The 18,494-nt window shown below is 37.0% G+C and overlaps 1 protein-coding gene across 3 annotated transcripts in view; it reads right to left on the bottom strand.

Moving 5' to 3' along the window:
- LOC110218798 (uncharacterized) overlaps window positions 1-18,494 on the bottom strand; it is a 99,151-nt gene that overhangs the window by 55,516 nt on the left and 25,141 nt on the right. The window contains exons 4-6 of one of the 3 annotated variants that reach the window (XR_013486002.1): window positions 11,193-11,383; window positions 11,027-11,095; window positions 4,301-10,501 (exon numbers count right to left, since the gene is read on the bottom strand). The exons of 1 other annotated variant lie outside the window; for it this stretch is intronic. The gene's annotated coding sequence lies outside the window, so the exon portion shown is untranslated. Of the gene's footprint in view, window positions 1-4,300; window positions 10,502-11,026; window positions 11,096-11,192; window positions 11,384-18,494 lie in introns of those variants that run through there. One more of the 3 variants, XR_013486003.1, reaches the window with a different exon arrangement.

Genomic DNA, 18,494 nt, shown 5'->3' with positions numbered 1-18,494 from the left:
TATTTTCCTGCACCTATTCTCATCCATCCTTCATGCTACTGACAAAATAATCATTCTTATTCATAAGTCTAGTGATGTCACTCCAAAGCTAAAACTCTTCATTGACTCCTTATGAACTAATCATCAATATATCCAAACTTTCCTGTCTGCCAAACTTGGCATCACCATAGTGTTATATCCCTGCCTTCCAAGAGCCAATCAAGACTACTTTTTGCATTGCGTTCACTTCTGTGTATTTGCTCATCTTGCTTCTGATGCCTAGCATGATTTCTTTACTTCTCATTCCGGGTTAAATTCCTTTCTATTCTTTAAAGCCCAGCTTAAATGGTGCCTCCTTACTGAAGCCTTCCCAGATGTGGCTGGTTTTCAAAAAACTTCCAGTTCAATCAATCCAACAAGCATTTCTTAAGGACCTAGTATAGTCAATTCTCCACATCATATTTAACTTTTGTGACTGCAAGCATTCACAGTATTTTATTAGTAACTTCATTTTCACTTTCCTGTGGCAACCCCACACATTCTTGGTTATGCACAGTAGAATAAAAAAAATGAGAGGCATGATCCATGCAAGTTTGTGAGCGGCTGCTGTCACAGTAGGTTCTTGCTTCGCTAGTCTTGTTCACCTTATCGTTGTAAAGAGCTCCCTGTGCATTTGCTACAAGTTTTCATTGTTGGCCTTTAAAACTCAAGTTTTGTGTTGCAATTATGTCCCCAAACCATAGCGCAAATCTTTCGGCTCTAAGCCCAACCATGCAAAGTCAGTGCTGAGGTTTAGTGAAAAAATAAAGGTGTTAGATAAACTTCATGCTGGAATGTCTCCAACAGCTGTCAGCCATGAGTTTGGTGTTAACTAATCTATAATTAATCATATCCTCAAAAAAAGAGGAAATGTTATAAGTGTTAGTGGTTCAGGAACCTAACTCTCTTTTTAAGTTTAATGTATCAACATTCACCTTTTTTACTTTGTCGCATTTTTCTAGGAACATTAATCCTCAAAAGTTGAGGATTGATGGTATTTACATAGAACAGTACTAGTGCTGGGGATACATGGGCAAAAAAAAAATCTTGCCTCAAGAAGCTTACATTCTCTAGGGGAAGAATACAACATATAAACATAAGTATATGCATGATTACTTAAGGAGTGAGAGGGTACACCAAGGATTATTATACTAATCAGGAAAGACTTCCTACTGGAGGTGGCACATAAATCAAAGACTCTATAGAGAGCAATCAGGGATTCTAAGAGGTGCAGTTGAGGAGAAAATTCATTCCAGGCATGGGGGAAAGTCTACACAAAAGCAGAGGGAGTTCAGAAATTCAGTACTAAGTTCAGAGACCAGCAAGTAGGGTTTTTTGGCTGGAATATAAAGTGAGTGAAGGTTACTAACATGAACTAAGCCTAGAATAGTAAACTTCAGTTGAATTTTAAAGGTCTTTAAATGCCCTGCTGAGCAGTCTATTTTTCATCCTAGTGGTAATAGGGAGCATCTAAAGTTTCTTGAACAGAGGAGTAACATGGTCAGCCTTATGCTTTATGAAGATTATTTTGGTGGCTGTGTGAAGGATAGATTGGAAAAAGCAAAGATCAAAAACCAAGAGTCCTATTAGCAAACTGTCATCCAGACAAAAGGTGATAGGAGACTGAATTATGACAGTGACTGTATGAGGAGAAAGAAGGAAATGGATTCAAGAGATGTTAGAGGCAGAAATGACAACTGATTGAAAACGGGGGAGAAGACATGAAGGACAGACACTAAGGTTGAGAACATGGGTATCTAGAAGGATAGTGGTGTCCTCAACAGAAAAATGGGAACTTCCAAGCAGGGTAAGTTTAGTGGAAAAGGTAATTAAATAAAGCTTGGATTACTGAATTTGAGGTACCTATGGAATAACCCAACTGGAAATATCCAAAAAAGCAAATAGCAATATAGGAAGAGAGCTCAGGACTAGATAAATAGATATGGGATTTATCTGCATAAAGATAACTGAAAGCATTGGAGTAGATGAGATAAACAAAACAAAAAAGAAGTTGAAAGGAAAAAGGAAAAAAGGGGGCAAGAGCAGCTTTTGTGGACACCCAAATCTAGTGGCCAGGTCAAAGATGACGATCTAGCAAGGAAGAATACAATGGAATGGTCTCATAAGTAGGAAAAGAATTCCCTCAGGATCCCAGGTAGAAATTTTTGTGACTCTATTGTTCTTTTTGGGGATTGGGAGAGGGTAGAAAGGAAGAGTCTAGATCTACAATTTCATCAGCATAGTTTCCAGATGAAAAAACTTCCTCTGTTAAAGGAGATTGGCAACTGTTTAATAACATAGGCTTCAAAAGTTGGCTGAGGCATTAAGACATTGTAACTTTTTTAGGGTTATACAAGCCAATATGTTCCAGAAATATGCTATAAATTTAAATCATCATAACTTGAGTCCAGCCCTCTATCCAGCCCACTATGCTTCCTCTTTTATGTCCTTATCATGAAATGTTGTGCATCGTTGCCATCTGTGTTGCTGGCTTGTCACCCTACTAGAGGCTCTGGATTCCAAGGACATTTACTTCTAATGCTTACTATACCTGTGTGACCTTGGGTTTGTCACTAAACCTCTATAGGCCTCAGTTTGTTTTCATCTGTAAAATAATGGGGTAATTTTTTAAAAAATTAAATAAGAGCCTTCCAGCTCTAGAACCACGTTCCTATGATTCTATGTTTTATCTAAATTTTATATTCCCTCTCCTCAACTTCCTGCACCCAACATGATCTTATGTACACAGTGGGCAACTAAAAAAAAGTTTGTTGTATTGTAAAATTAGCCAGTTTAGTTGCCATGGAAAAGCAAAAGTCTCAAATATAAGACTAAGCTTGATTCACTCACAGGTGAAGAAAAAAAATTCTATTTTTGTTTCCCACATTCAATAAAGCATCTTAATGCTGAAAGAAATAGACTTTGAGTGATTGCCAGGAAGATAGGAAGGATTCAATAGAGGGCTTGAATCATCATCTAAGTTGACAGGATTAAAAATGTTCTGACTACAGTTAATTCTTAATTAATTTTTTTCTACTAGGCAATGAACCAGAGAAGGAAATAATTCTACAAGCATACATTTAGAAAGAGGAAACAGCACTGGATTTGGTCCAAGAACTTGGATTCAAATTCCAGGTCTGTTCCCTTACTACCTGTATGACCTGACACAAATTACTTGGCCTTTCTGAGTTGCAAGTTTTCCCCTATGAACAACAAGGGAATGGGACCAGATGACTTCTGGGGTCCCTTATAACTCTAAATCTGTGAGTCTCTAAGTCTTGCAATGGTAACATATTCATGAGATTTGGAAATACTTAAGAAAAACACAGGCAGCTAGGTGATGCAGTGGACAGGTCAGTGAGCCTGGCGTCAAGAAGACATGAATTCAAATGTGACCTCGGTCACTTACTAGCTGTGTGACCCTGGGCAAATCACTTAACCCTGTTTGTCTCAGTTTTCTCATCTGCAGAATGAGCTGGAGAAGGAAATGGCAAACCATTCCAGTATCTTTGCCAAGAAAATCCCAAATTGGGTCACGAAGACTTGGACACAACTGAACAAGACAGACAACAGAATAAACATTTAACAATAAAAAACTATCAGCATATTTTCAAAGGGAGATGATAAACATCAGATACACTATTCCTCAAAGACTTTTAGACTACAACTTACTTTGACCATATAGGCTTAGCATTTTTTTAAAGAAAAAAAGCTAAAATTATCTTAAAATGTTTTACTTTGTATAAAGATAGTGGAGAACTCTATACTTTTATGGTGTAAGAATTAAGTTACTAGGTTCCAAGTGGATTTCCAGATGTTGGGAGAGAGAGGAAGTACTTTGATTTCCCAATACTATAGTAATAGCATAATAGGTTTTGAAACAATAATACATGTGCAATCTAAATACTATGCATCAACAATACCTCGTTCTTTACTTTTGAGTATTACTCTGTTTAGTTAAATATGTGTTTTCTGACCTTTGAATCTTCATTAGGCAAGAGCAGGAGTTCCCTGCTTTAAGAAAACATGAGGGGCAGCTAGATGGCACAGTGCATAGAGCGCTGGCCCTGTCTCAAATCCAGCGTCACATATGCTGACACAACCCCAATTGCCTCCAAAAAATAAATAAATGAAAAAAAAAATAAAAACAGAAGGAAAAAACCCATGAACAGTGGAAACCCATACTTATGAAGTTAATAAATTAGGCAATTAATCATAATTTTAAAATGTTATTCTGCAGATCTTTTATTATTTCAACAAAGGAAATAAGGACTGACTCTGTCATTTCATTGGTATAAGGAACTCCCTAGATGAGGAAATTTCCACTCCAATATAGTCAGCACCTCCTCTCATATTTTTGGAGAGCTGCCTTCAGGCAGCATTGAAAGGTTAACTGACTTTCCCAGGGTCACACAACCAGTATGTGTCAGAGGCGAGAAGTAAAGCCGGGTCTTCCTGGTGCCAAGTCCAGCTCTCTGTTTCATCACATGGCCTCTACCAGTTCAATAAATACTTAGTAAATGCCTATTGTTGTGGTCAGAGCACTGTGAGATGAAAAATTTAGATAAGACACATATAACTGCTTTCATGGAACTGCATGAGTACTTTTTAATCTAAAAAGGGATTATGGCTATGAAAATTAAATTTCCGCACAACTTTTTAGGGATGTGCTTATTGCATAAGACAAAGTACACCTGAAAATACTCAGGGAAAGGAAGTAGGGTGTGCCAAAGTTCTATACTTTTGTAATCAAAAAGGTTAACTCTATCCTTGAGAATACCTAATTGGAACAGTCCCTTAATGTGCTAACTAATCCGCAGTAAGATCAAAGTAGCAAAACACAACAAATTTTTTAAAATACATTTTATTAGTATCTTTAATTTTCATATCAGCTAGAATTCCCTACCTCCTGTCCCCTCCCCCAACCCCCCAGGAATCCATACCCAATAAAGAAAAATTGTTTTTTAAAGGGAGATAAGAAAAAAATATATATATCAAATCTTATGGATGCATAAAAAAAAAACCCTGATGTCATAGACAATGTTCCATATTATGGACCTTCACCAATGCAATAGGTTTTCATCTATAACTGGCACCCTTAAATTTAAGCCCTAACAGGTTCCCTTTTTTCCTCTTTTCCATCAAACAAAAAGCTCTCTTTCGTTACCTTTCTCCTTATGGTAGGACCCAATCATCATTTAGTAATGCCTCATGAAAGCTCATTCTTAGGCAGGACAAAACATACTGTAGCTTGGGTTCTAATATAGTGTCTCTCAGACAAACAGCTGGTCTAATATCACGGCTGATGAGTTAATTGCTGTTTTGATGACTTAGGGTAATGGCCTGCATAACCCTGTAATTTAAAGCATTTCATGAAGTGTACACAAGCTATACTGGATTCGGGTAAAATGAGGCCAGAGTCACTAGAGTATAATGAGAATGAAGAGAAGACAGTCTCAATGTGACACCGGCATGAAAACAAATAACTTGTAGATGTAGATACTTCATAAGCAACTTCTATAGCCAGAGTAGGAGTAAAGATATAAAAAAAGGAGCCCCTTCTCCCACAAACCTCTGGCATGCAGTAAAATAAATAGACAAATAAATAAATGAGCAAATAAATAAAATCTAAGTAAAAGGGCCTTACTTGATATTTTGCTCGATGAATTTGAGAATTCAAGATTTACTCCCCTGCTCAAAGGTGATAAAACTTGGGTGTGTGGTAGATCAGAAACAGCAAGGTATATGAGTGACCCTGACTCACTCTTCTGATTTCTAATGACTCACAGCAACTTTTGATATCTGTAAGGAAGAATCTTTTAAGTTAAGGTGATAGAATAGTCAAGGTAGCACCTGATTGGAAGGAGTTAAAAAAGCAGAGACTTCTTCAAGCAGAGATGGTGGGAATTCAATTTGCTTGAGTGAAAGCCTAGAATGGGGAATGGAAATAATAAATAAGAGATAAAAAGTAATGATAGTTTACTTGGATGTAGCATATGAAGGAGAATAACACTAGATAACAGTTTTGCTGTTATTCCAGAAAACATTCCACTGCTGGAGTACAACATGGGGGTTTCTCCTACAGGGTAACCCATGGATTTTCCTACCATTCCCCCACCCCCTTCCCCACAGCAGCAAATAAGTAAAGGAAATGTTAGGTAGTAGAAAGAGTTCTATACACCAGGTTCTAGTGTGACTTTGTGCCACTCATTTCCCTATTCTGTGACTCAGTTTCTTCATCTCTAAATGAGATAATTGGGTTAGATGACTTCTCAGGTACCATTAAGCTTTCAAGTTCTATTATATGAATTAGTTTATCATCTTTGAAGGATGGACAAATGCTGATCTTGTCTATTTAAAAACCTCACTGAACCCTACTTAAATACCAGAAGCTAAGAGCAGGCAAAGAAAACAAAATCTACTAGGTGAATTAGCTGAATGCTAAGGTACCTTCCATGGGCAGCTAGGTGACACAGTGAATTGATTATCGGGCCTGCAGTCAGGAACGCTCATCTTACTGAGTTCAAATCAGGCACTTGCTAGCCATGTAATCCTGTTTGCCTCAGCTCCTCGTCTGTAAAATGAGGAGAAGGAAATGACAAAACCAAATAGGGTCATACAGGACAAAAAAAAAAAGAGTGAACAAGGTCCCATCCAGCTCTTAATCTCTGATCCTGTCTCTAATGTGGTTTGTAAAGAAAAGGGCACTGTATTATGTTTACCATATCCATCTCTGAAAGTATCACCCCTATCAGACAATGTGGTCTGTCCTTTGTTCTGGAAGAGGACCATGACTTCAGGAAGATGATGCCATGACTTGGAAATGGATTGGATTTGAGTGAGGGAGGGCTGTGCAAAGTCACCAGCCTCACTTTCTCCTCCAGAGTGATCTAGGTCCTATGGCCAGACATAGATCAGGATGACTGGAGTTGGCCCAGGATGTAGTGGGAGACCTTGGCCTTTTTTAAGCTGAGGTTTTTCTGAGTTCTCACTTAGACTGAGACAATGCCCAATCAATGATTAGGGCTGTTTAAGAAGTGAGTGGAGGGATGGCCCCTTTCATAAAAATTTTTTTAAAAAATCAAATTAGGAGGGGAAGACCCTCAGGGTTTCTGGCCAAAAGAGAACAATTACTATTTACATTCATTCTGAGCCTCTAGGGCCAAAAAAAAAATCATTAAGTGGTGCTTAGGCTGGGATCTATTGTTATCCAATCAATAAGAGCCAGAGTGAATTGGGTTTAATACACCATCTTTAAGAAAGAAGTATAGCCAGTAAACCCCAAGATATCAAGGTAGGTTTCAGCCATCAAAATTTACCTTCCTTTGGGTGGAGCACCCTCAGGTAAGGATCAGCTGAAACCTGACAATACCTTATCCCTGGTAGAACTCTGAAAATCCAATCCACTTTGCTAATTTAAATAGATTTCTTTCTTGTAAAATTGAACATTCTCCTGATAAGACTAGTTGTTTATAAACAAATTCCAGTGCAGGAGAGAAAAAGAAAACTAATCCCAAAAGCTTATTGATTGTTTACTTTCCTCAGCTGTTAAATGTGTAGTCTCTAACTGCAGGCAACACTCATCCACTCATTAATTTCAGTTGCTTAATTAAATCAATTGAAGGTTTCTAATTTCATCATGTCTTTATAAATGCTTAAGTACATTTATCAAGAAAGTAGAAGGTCGGGCTAGTTTGGTGGTGTTACCCCCCCCCCCCCGCCCTGAATTTAAAATGCAGGTGCTTTTTTGGGGGGGAGGGGGGTAATGCAATAACATCTCCTGCCCTATTATCAGCTAAGAATTAGGTGGCCAGATCTAATTAGCTTTTAAGCAGGTGTATAGTCCTTACAGTTGGCACAAACATTCCCCTCCAAAGTCTAGGACAAATTCACTTTATAGAAACCAAGAGAAAATAGGCTTAAGCTTGGAAATTAGATACAGCAAAGGGGGTAACTCATAGCACCTGGTGGCTGTCTCCCCTTTATGGGGTACTCATAGCATTCCCTTTAGTCATACTATAACTTTTCTGTCTGTTCTTTGTAGGACCCTGAATCTATTTTCATTATTGCATGGAGTCTGGTCTTCATTTTAGATTCAGACACAGCTATCAACCATTCAGGGGACACTTCTAGGTCATGAAGGATAAAGTCAAAATCCTCCTGTAAGCCCACTAAGCTGTTCAGGTCAACATGGGGAGTATAGGGGAGAAAAGATCAAAATTGATGCCAGGGGTTCTGCACCTCCTTTCCCACCCATCAAAGATTTAAGTGGAACCATCTCTCAGTTCCCCACTCTGACTCAACACTTGATCTGGATTTCAACTAGCTCAATGATTTTATTCAGGCCCCAGAGGAAATGATCAATTCCCTCAAGCCAATCCAAAGACACCTAGGGAAGTGATCAGGCATTGTTCAAACCTAGGGAACATGTGAGATGTGTTCTAATCTTTAAATGCATCAAATCATTATATCTTATCACTTTAAGTGGACTGCAGGCTATTTGATTGATTTATTCAATCAACTTCCCACCATTACAACATTAAATTTACTGACAAATCTCTTCCTCTGCCAATTGTTACGAATTCCATAAACTACATGAGCATCAAGTGTTGAATATCTTGACAGCTGGATGGCACAGAGAAGACAGAGTTGGTCTTTGGGTCAGGAAGACCTGAATTTAAATCCTGCTTCAGACAATTATTAGTTGAGTGTCCCTGTGCAAAGAAAGTTATTTAATCTGTCCACCTCAGTTTTCTCCTCTGAAAAATGGAGACCATAACACCTACCTCCCAAGGTTGTTGTGGGGAACAAATAAGAGAATATAGTTAAAGTACTTTGCAAATATTAAAATACTATATGAATGCTATTATTATTATTGTTGTTGTTCACAGAGTAGTAGTAGTGGTGGTAGTAGTAGTGGTAGCATCTAACAGCCATATGTCCTATATTAGAACAAGCAGCAAATTACGTTATAGCTTCTTTCGAAGAACAAGCTATCACGTCTAGGAACAAACTACTATGAAAGCCAAATCTCAAACTCAACATGCCAATAAACAGAGCTTGCTTTTCTCCCAAACTCATTCCTCACCCAAAATGTCCTATTTCTGTTGCTGGCCATCACCATGTATCTAGTCACTCAGATAAACAACCTTAGTATCATCCTCAGTCCTTCACTCATTCTCACCATCAAAATGGTTGCCAGGTCTCATCAATTCTACATTACTTCGGTCTTCTTCTCCACACTTACAAAGTTACCACCACCCTATTTCAGGCAATAGGCTCCTGATTGGCCTATTCCCTGTAAAGCCCTCAGCAATATTTATACCACCTACTTTACAGTCTTATACTACTCTTCATCAACTCTCTTCTGAGCAATTTGCCCACCAGTTATTCCTTATAAACAGCACTCCATCTCTCACCTCTGTTTTTGCACAAGCAGGGCTCCACCATTTCTGAAAGGGATTCACTTATCACCTTATTATCGCCTCACTCATCAAGTATTGAATTGAAACCACTGTCTTGATTTTCATATGTATCTAACTGCACCTAAAAAATTTATCTGGGAGAACAAAAAGAATAAAATGACAAACATCTCTAAACAATCTAATACAATAGTAATAGAGTTTAAAACACTAAAAAATCTACATGTTTCTGTATGCATGTGTATGTATGTGTGTTGTACACTCATGTACATATTGTGAGTTGTAGAGAAGGCTTTCAGAATCTAGAAGTTTCTACAGGAAAAATGCTTTATATTTTAAGGTGACAAAATGTTTTATCCAGTTCCTCATCTACTTAAAAGGAAGAGAAATTATAGGCCCAAAACTGTAGCACTATTCAAAGATGCTCTTGGTTTCCATTTTTGAAAAGTTTATTCCAGGAACATCCTTCCAGAACAGACAAGGGTTAACACCGTTAAGTGACTGACTTCTTTCTCTTGAGAAGTCCTGAGCCACTCTTATCCTCAATTTCTTGTTGTTCACTCTTCATCCCCAAGAGGACCGATGACATCAGGAGGGTGATGTCTTGACTTAGAAGTGAATTGGATTTAAGTGAGGCAGGGCTGTACAAAGTCACCAGCCTCACTCTCTCCTCCACAGTCAACAGGAATCTAATGACAAAACATAGGTCAGGACAACTGGCAATGGTGCTGGATGCAGTGGGAGACCTTGGCCTTTTTCCATCTTCAATTTAGAACAATGTTAGTCAACCCACTTATCCATCATTCCAATGGAAAGTTGTTGTTCAGTTGTTCTCCATTCATGTCCTACTCTTTGTGACTCCCTATGAGGTTTTCTTGGCAAAGATACTGGAGTGGTTTGCCATTTCCTTCTTCAGCTCTCATTTTACAGGTAAGGAAACTGAGGCAAACGAGGTTGTGACTTGCCCAGGGTCACACAGATATTAAGTGTCTGAGGCTAGATTTGAACTTTGGAAGATGAGTCTTCCTTACTCCAGGCACTCTATCCATTTTGCCACCTAGCTGAAAAGGGAGGTCAGTTAATTGGTTCTGCTAATGATACATTTAGATAGAAAAAATGGAGCCCAAACCCTCAAAAAGATCACATAAACATTATGAACATGTTCTCATAAACTGTTTTGCTCTAGGGATCATGTTAAAACACTAGTCTCCACCCTTACTCTCTAGTTTGTTTCCTGACAAGCTATTTTTTTGACCTGTGGAGAAACACACCCTTTGGAAAAACAAATACAACCAAGGGTTGATTAAGCACATCTAATACTAATACTGCTATAGCTGATCTTCAAGGCAAACAAAAATGAGACTCTAGAATACCTAACTGTCCCTGAGAAGCTTAAGTAGATTGGCCTAGACAGACTACAAGATATGGAAAAATAAAAACTTACAAATGAGATTGCCAAAACACTTTCTGCAATATTTGAAGAATCACAGAGAATGAGAGGAGCACTATAAGAACAGACTCCCCCCAAAAAAGAAAGAAGGCAGGGTCTTTAAACTATAAGCTAGTGAGCTTGATGCTCTACCTACCAGTGGAGGGGGTGCGGAACCCAACTAGAATGGAATATCAAAGACATGGAAGGGAAGACTCTTCAGTATCTAGAAAAAGAAATGGCAATCATTACTAACAAGTATGGGTTCAGTAAGATCAAGTTATATCAGAATAAGATTTTTTGTTTATAGATATTAAATTCACCTGAATTCAGTGAAATAGTTGATACCTTTGTTAGGTGGCTACAGTTAGTTGATTAATTTAGCAGACCACACCCATCCCAAAGTAATGATGAATAGATCAAGTTCAGCCATCAGGAAGGTCTGTAGTAGAACTCCACAAAGCTGTCCTATTCTGTTCAAGACTTTTATCAATGACTTGGATGGAGATGTAGACTGTAGACAACAGATTTACACATGGCATAAAGCTGAGATCAATAGCTAATAAGTTAGATGTTTAAATTAGCATCCATAAACAAAACCAGACTGGTTGGAACAATGGAACAAGTCCATCAAGTGGAAGCATAGTTGGAATTAATGTGTAAAGTCCTATAGTGGTACAGCTGACTTTTTCTTTTTTTAATCCAAGTTAAGGAGTGAAGAGGTATGACTGGAAAGCAGCTGACTAGGCAAAGACCTAGATTTCAAACTCAGGATCTTTTATTTTTGTTGCTTTGTTTTGGACCAGACCTTCGATTTCATTGGCATAGGGAATTCCCAGAGAAGAAACTTTACCAAAGACGACCAGCAGGTACTTTGCAATTTATATTCTTAGGGAGTTGACTAGTACATTGTGAAGTTAAATGAATTCCCTGTAGTTGCCACTGCTACTTAAACCCAAAACTTCCTGACTGAAGATGGCTCTCTATCAATTATGAAACATTGCCTCTCAATATCTACAGCTACCTCAACAGAAGTATAATACCAAATTGCCTGTTACCCATTGCATGCCTTTCCTGCATTAAAAAAGGGTTCCGCCTGACCCTCTTCCCACCTTAGCAAATGAAGCAGGAGGATACTAGTGTCTTCAAACTGGTTCCCTTTAATTATTTCTATCATATAGGGCATGAGGAGCAAGACTGTGGCTGTTAAGAAATAGAGGGCACTATAGTTGCATCCCTCCTACTTCCCCCTTTAATATTTCTGCCTTTAATCATACTCTCCCACTCTTCTTCCTTGGAGGGGGTAAGAGGAAGAGGAAGAACACATCAGGAATGTGCAGATGAAATCCTACCACAAAAGTGACATTTGGGGGTAGGTGATGATGGGGCAAGGACACTGTGACCATTTTCTGAGCTCTGCTTTGATTTGGGGGAAAAAAAACTGTCTTCTAGACACCAGAGTTAGGTGATTGTCCTTAATTCAGAACCGTAAGTAAAACAACTTCCTTTAGCTCAGAGACCATTTCATTTTAGTCTTTTTTTTTATATCCCAGTATATAGTAAATGCCTAATAAGTGCTTACTGAATCAATGTTCTACTGTACTGTATTCTGACATCATCAAACCATGTCTCAAATATTGTATCCAGTTCTGTCACTACATTTTAAAAAGGATATTAAATGACAAATTTAAGGGCATCTGGGTTGGCAAAAAGACTAGAGGCTACATCACATGAGAACAAAATTGAAGAACTAGAGATATTCAGACTGAGGAAGGGTTGTATGAATAGAAGTTACAGGGATTTGGTCTCAGGATGGGGAGGGAGAGAAGAACAAAGTTTCTAAAAAATGGAATGGATTATCAGAAGAAATAGTCATTTTTCCATCACTGGAGATATTCAAGCACAGATCAGGGGATTATTTGTCAGGGATATTATCAAGGGAATCCATGCATCAGGAGGAGCTGGATTAGGTGACTTTTTTTGTTTACCTTTCAATTCCAAGTTTTTATGATGTGACCTATCAAATTTTCAAATGCCCTGACCACCAAGAGATAAGTATTACACAAGCATTGATGTGTACTTCTGTTTCGAATTAACTACTGGAAGACTCCATCAATTCCTGGATGCAAAAGAATGACATAAAACACAGGCACACACCAAAACAATTGTTACCCCTAGTACAATTGTTTCCTTAATTTCAGGAAAGATCCATAAGAATGCCAAGTTTCTTTCTGTTCCCTTTATGAATGAGAAGAAAAAGCTGAAGAATGAGAATTTTTCTACAGTTCATCCATAAATACTTCCCTAATAAGACTGTTAATTAAGTGGTGCTTTCTGACATCTTTAAGCCCAAATCACTTCTTTCCTTTACAAACTTATTTAGCCCCATATTGGCCCTGAGCCACCCTGGGAGCAGGATGTAGCAGATGTTTCAAGAACATACACTAATGCTAAACACCTGGCAAGGACAGACCCTACTTCATCCAAACTGCAGGCAGAGGCCATCCAACAAAAAAAAAGACAACTGTGTGTGCAACTGAGAATCAAGCAGATGACCACACATCAATTTGTCAAAAGGGTGTGATTAGCCCCTCTCTTCCCACTCACTTTAAAAGAAGTGTTTTCTTCGGCAAGTCAAGACTGATGGAGGGAAAAGAGATCTTCTTGAATCACCAAGAGGGTCAAGATTTGTGATTTCACTGGCACAGGAAACTGCCTGGGTGAGAAACTTCCTCCTCCAATGCAGGTCAGCACTTTCTCTTTAACCTGAAGTTTAAAAGAGTAACTTGGGACACTGAAAAGTTAAATGACTTGCCCAGGATCACACAGCCATGTGCCAGAGGCTGAACTGGAATCCAGGTTTTCCTATCTTCAAGTCTAGCTCCCTTTCCATTACGCCACATTGCCTCTCTTGAAACATCAGTGGATTTTTCCAGAATGTTGTTGTACACATGTAAGAAAATCTCCTAAAGAATCCTGGATTATTAGGTTTTCCCAGGAGCTAGAGTCAAGTGAATGGGTCCCATTCATATAGCATCATTTTTTTCATTTCCTCTTACTTTTACCAACAATGCATTAAAATAACAATTTAAAGTTTTATAAACCACTTTAGAGGAATTCATGCATGGGGTTCGCAAAGAAGCATCGTGAGGTAAGGAATACAGGTATTATTATTCCCATTTTCCAGATGTGTGAATTGAAGCAGAGTTTCAGTGACTTGCACAGTAACACAAAGCTAATAAGTGTCTGAGGCAGGATTAGTCTTTGTGATTCCAAGCCCATCGCTCTCTCCTTGTTGCCTCTCCAGTCACTGCCACTACCAGCTCCTCCAAAAGTCATTCTGACTTCCTAGAGCATGATGAACGAAGCCACCCTGCTGACAAGCATAGCAGATATTATATACTTGACAGTTTTACTATAAACTTGTGCCCAATGCAAACCTTTTCAGAAAACCATGCACTCTTTCAGTTGCTAGTTAAATAATGGAAAATGGGTAGGCTCTTTAAATTTTCATTGGAAGGCTGTCTTCAGCTAACTGAAAGCTGAAGAGTTTGAGAGAAAGAATAATTCTGAATAGTTCAGCATGAAATTGTAGTACCTGGAGACAAAAGTGTAACTTGGTAGCATATTTATACTGGAGTATTTTGATAGGCATTTTTGATGAAACAAACCAATCTTTGATCATTTCTTTTTGGTAAATACTGGTGGAGAGATTGGCCAGACAAAAAGTTTGTCTTCTTTTATTCAAGAGTCTATTGGTCTCCCTAAGGGGTTCAGGTATGGCACCCCAATAGATTCATTAAGTCTGAATAGCACCTGAACAGGACAGGAGTTTTCTGAATAATCACAGATTCAGAATTGGAAGGGGCATTCAAGGTCATCTAGTTCATTTCCCTTCAATTTACAAAGGAAATTGAGTCCTAAAGAGATTAGTGACTTCCAAGGTCACAGAGACAAGACTTGAACTTGGGCTTATCTGACCCCTGGGTTCTTTCTACTTAGGTACCATCCATACTGGTAGACCATCGGTGGAGTAGATAGAAGGGGGAAAGAAAATTTTAATCATTTAGTAAGGAAGAGCAAGCCTCAGGTGTCCTAGCTATAACTGGAACCCCAATTGGAATACGTCAAATTGGAATACTCTCCTATGAGGAGAGCCTTGAAATTATATACTTTTTTTTAACTATATACTTCTAAGGGGGAAGGGAAAGGCCAAAAAGATACAGGGTGAGGGGAGGAGAAATCACATAAATAAGGAAATTAATAATTTAAGTAAATCCAAGAGACTTGAAATGGAGCCGGTAAATTTAAAAAGGAGAGATTTTGTGGAATAGACTAGCAATAAAGCAATGGAACAAAAAACATTTACAGCGATGAAGTGCTGATTTAAAAGAAAAGTAGGATTGGGGGGGGAAACAATGAGAAAGTAATAACTGGAAGAAAATACCAATCTAATAAACATAGACTTAAATGTGAATGGATTAAACAACTCAACAAAACAAAACAAAAGAAAAAGACAGAAGGGATAAGAAAGCATAATTCAATTTGATATCTACAAGAAACACATGTAAAAATGAAGGCAGAATAAAAATGAAAATGTGGGACACAATTTACCATTTATCAGATGATTCCAAGAAAAGTGTTGCAATTAGGATATATCAGACAAGGCAAAAATAAAATTTCACAGAGTTAAAAGAGACAAACCGGAGAACTACATGATGTTTAAACATTTCATAGACAACAAAACAAAATCAATGCCTAATGCATGTGCATGAATGGCATAGCATCCAAAACCGTAAAGGAAATGCTACCTAAATTGGAAAAAGGAATAGATAGTAATGCAATAACTACATAATACTTTGATGTCCTCTTAGAGCTGGAGAAATCTAAGAGAAATATAAACAAAGGTAAAAGTATAAACTGATTTGTTGAAGAAGTTAGACCTAAAATTTTTTGTTGCTATTCAGTAGATACATTAAAGAATATTCATATTTCTCTGCACCATATGGTATCTTTAAAAAAAAACAGACCAAGTGCTAGAACACAAAATTATAAATATGAAAAGGTAAAAATATTAAAGACTTCCTTTACAGACAAAAACACAATAAAAGTAATTAATACAAAGAGCATAAAAGATATAGACCTACAAGGAGATATAATAATGACATACTGAATAATGAACTTCTCAAAGAATAAATCATAGAAAAATGAACAATTATGTAAAAGAATGATAATGTTGTTACAACATATTAACATTTTTAGGGATTCAGCTAAATCAGCCTGTGTGGTCATAGATAGATAGATAGATAGATAGATAGATAGATAGATAGATAGATAGATAGATAGATAGATAGATAGATAGACAGACAGACAGACAGATATGAAAATATATATTAACAAAACAGAAAAACATGAAGAATAAACTCTGCACAATAATTTTTAAAATAGAGAAAAATAGGGAAGAATACAAAAATGCAAAAGAAGAAATCCTCAAAACTAGAGGAGAAATTTTAAAAAGACTACGGAATAATGAACAAAACTAAAAGCTGGTTCTCTGAAAATATTAACAAAAAAACTCTAACCCAATATTTAAGAGATGAAAATAATATTTCTAAAACACAAATTATCAGAATATATTAAGAACAATGATATGTTGGCAAATCCAAGAATTTAGAGGAAATTAATGATTATCTGCAAAAACACAAAATGTCCAAAATACCAGAACATAAAATAGAATTTATAAAAAACAACTCCTCAATCTCAGAAAGTAAAACTGGAAAATATCATAAAATAAGTATCAAAGGGAAGCAAAAACTAACTCTGGTCCAGAAGGATTTACAGATGGACTCTATAAAACTTGTAAACAGTAATTAATACTTATGCTTTGCAAATTATTCTTAATAATTCAGAAAATATTCTACCAAATTCTTTTTATGGAAGAAATATGGTCTTCATACCTAAACCACAGAGCAAAAGCATAGAAAGAACAATTCAATATCATTAATGAATATGAGTAAAAACCTATTAAATAAAATTCTACCTAAAAGATAACAGGCAAAAAGAGATATTCATTACAACCAAGATTAAGTTTTACCGGGGTTTGCAAGAAGAGTTCAACATTAGGAGCACAACATAAGCATATTAAAAACAAAGACAGCCAAAACCATATCACCACTTCAACAGATGCAGAAAGATCTTTTCACAAAATTACAACTCTTATTTATTTATGGTAAAAATCCTACAAAGCATAGGCATATAAAAGCCATTTTACTATTTTTAAATATATATATCTGAAATCAAAAGCTAGAATTATTTGCAACTCAATAAAACTAGAAAAATTTCCAGTAAGGAAAAGGGTAAAACAAGGATGCATTTTCTACCCATTATTATTTGGCATTGTTCCAGAAATGCTAGTGGTGGCAGTAAGATAAGAGAAAGACATTACTTTTCTGAAATTCACAAAGCACAAAAAAATTATGATTTCCATAAGCATTGTAGAACAGAAGGAAAGGACTATGTATGAGACTGAGAATCTCCATTTTATCCAGCTTGCTTTTATTTTGCAGTGTGTAATCAATTCAAAATGTAGATTCAAAGCAGCTCTTCTTGTCTATGATTTCTTCTGGTCTTCCATTATGGTTTGGGTTTTTTTTGGCAACTCTATTCTTATTCATCCCAGGTTTAAAAAAAAAGAAAAGCAAAGAAACCCTTATGACAAACATACAAAATAAGGCAAAACAAATTCCCACATTGACCATGTCTATTTCTGCATCTTGAATCAATCATATCTCCTCTGTCAGAAAGTCAGTAACACACTTCATCATTGGTCCTCTGGAAACATAATTGTTCATTGCAGTAATTAAGAGTTCTTAACTTTTTCAATATTGTAACAATGTGTCATTGTTATTGTATAAAATGTTCTGATTCTGCCCTGCATTCTTCCCAACTAATTTTTCCCAACTGTCTGTGAACCTGTCCAGCATCTCTTATAGCACAAAAATAACTCATTATATTAATATAATCATAATTTGTTCAATCATATGCCCAGATGATGGGCACACACTTAGTTTCCAGCTCCTTGCCACACACCCCCAAAAGAGTTCCTTGAAACATATAGGTCTTCATACTCTTTCCTTGATCTCTCTTGTATACTGGCCTAATAGTGATATCTCAATCACAGGGAGTGAGTTTAGTGATTTTTGAGGAATAGTTCCAAATTTGGGGGTTTTTTCCCCCAAAATGGTTAGACTAATTCACAGCTCCATCAATAGTCCACTGTTAAGTCCTCCTCTTCCACAGCCCTTCCAACATTTGCAAATCTAATGAGTATGAAGTGGCACCTCAGTAACTATAATTTGCATTTCTCTAATTATTAGGGGGGTTTTTTCCATATGGCTGATACCTTGGAATCAGCATTTATCTATTGGGAAATAAGCTGCCTTTCATAAATTTGAATCAGTTCTCCCTATATCTTGGATTTGAAACTCTTATCAGAAAAACTTGCTGTAAATATTTTTCCCACTTAACAGTTTCCCTTCCAATTTTACCTTCACTGGTTTAATTTGTGCAAAACCTTTTTAATTTTATCTAATCTAAATTGTCCATTTTATCTTCTGTGACCTTCT

This window comes from Phascolarctos cinereus, unplaced genomic scaffold, assembly GCF_003287225.1.
Source record: "Phascolarctos cinereus isolate Bilbo 61053 unplaced genomic scaffold, phaCin_HiC Scaffold_4;HRSCAF=312, whole genome shotgun sequence".
Lineage (NCBI taxonomy): Eukaryota > Metazoa > Chordata > Mammalia > Diprotodontia > Phascolarctidae > Phascolarctos > Phascolarctos cinereus.
This window is presented reverse-complemented; position numbering and strand designations above follow the sequence as displayed.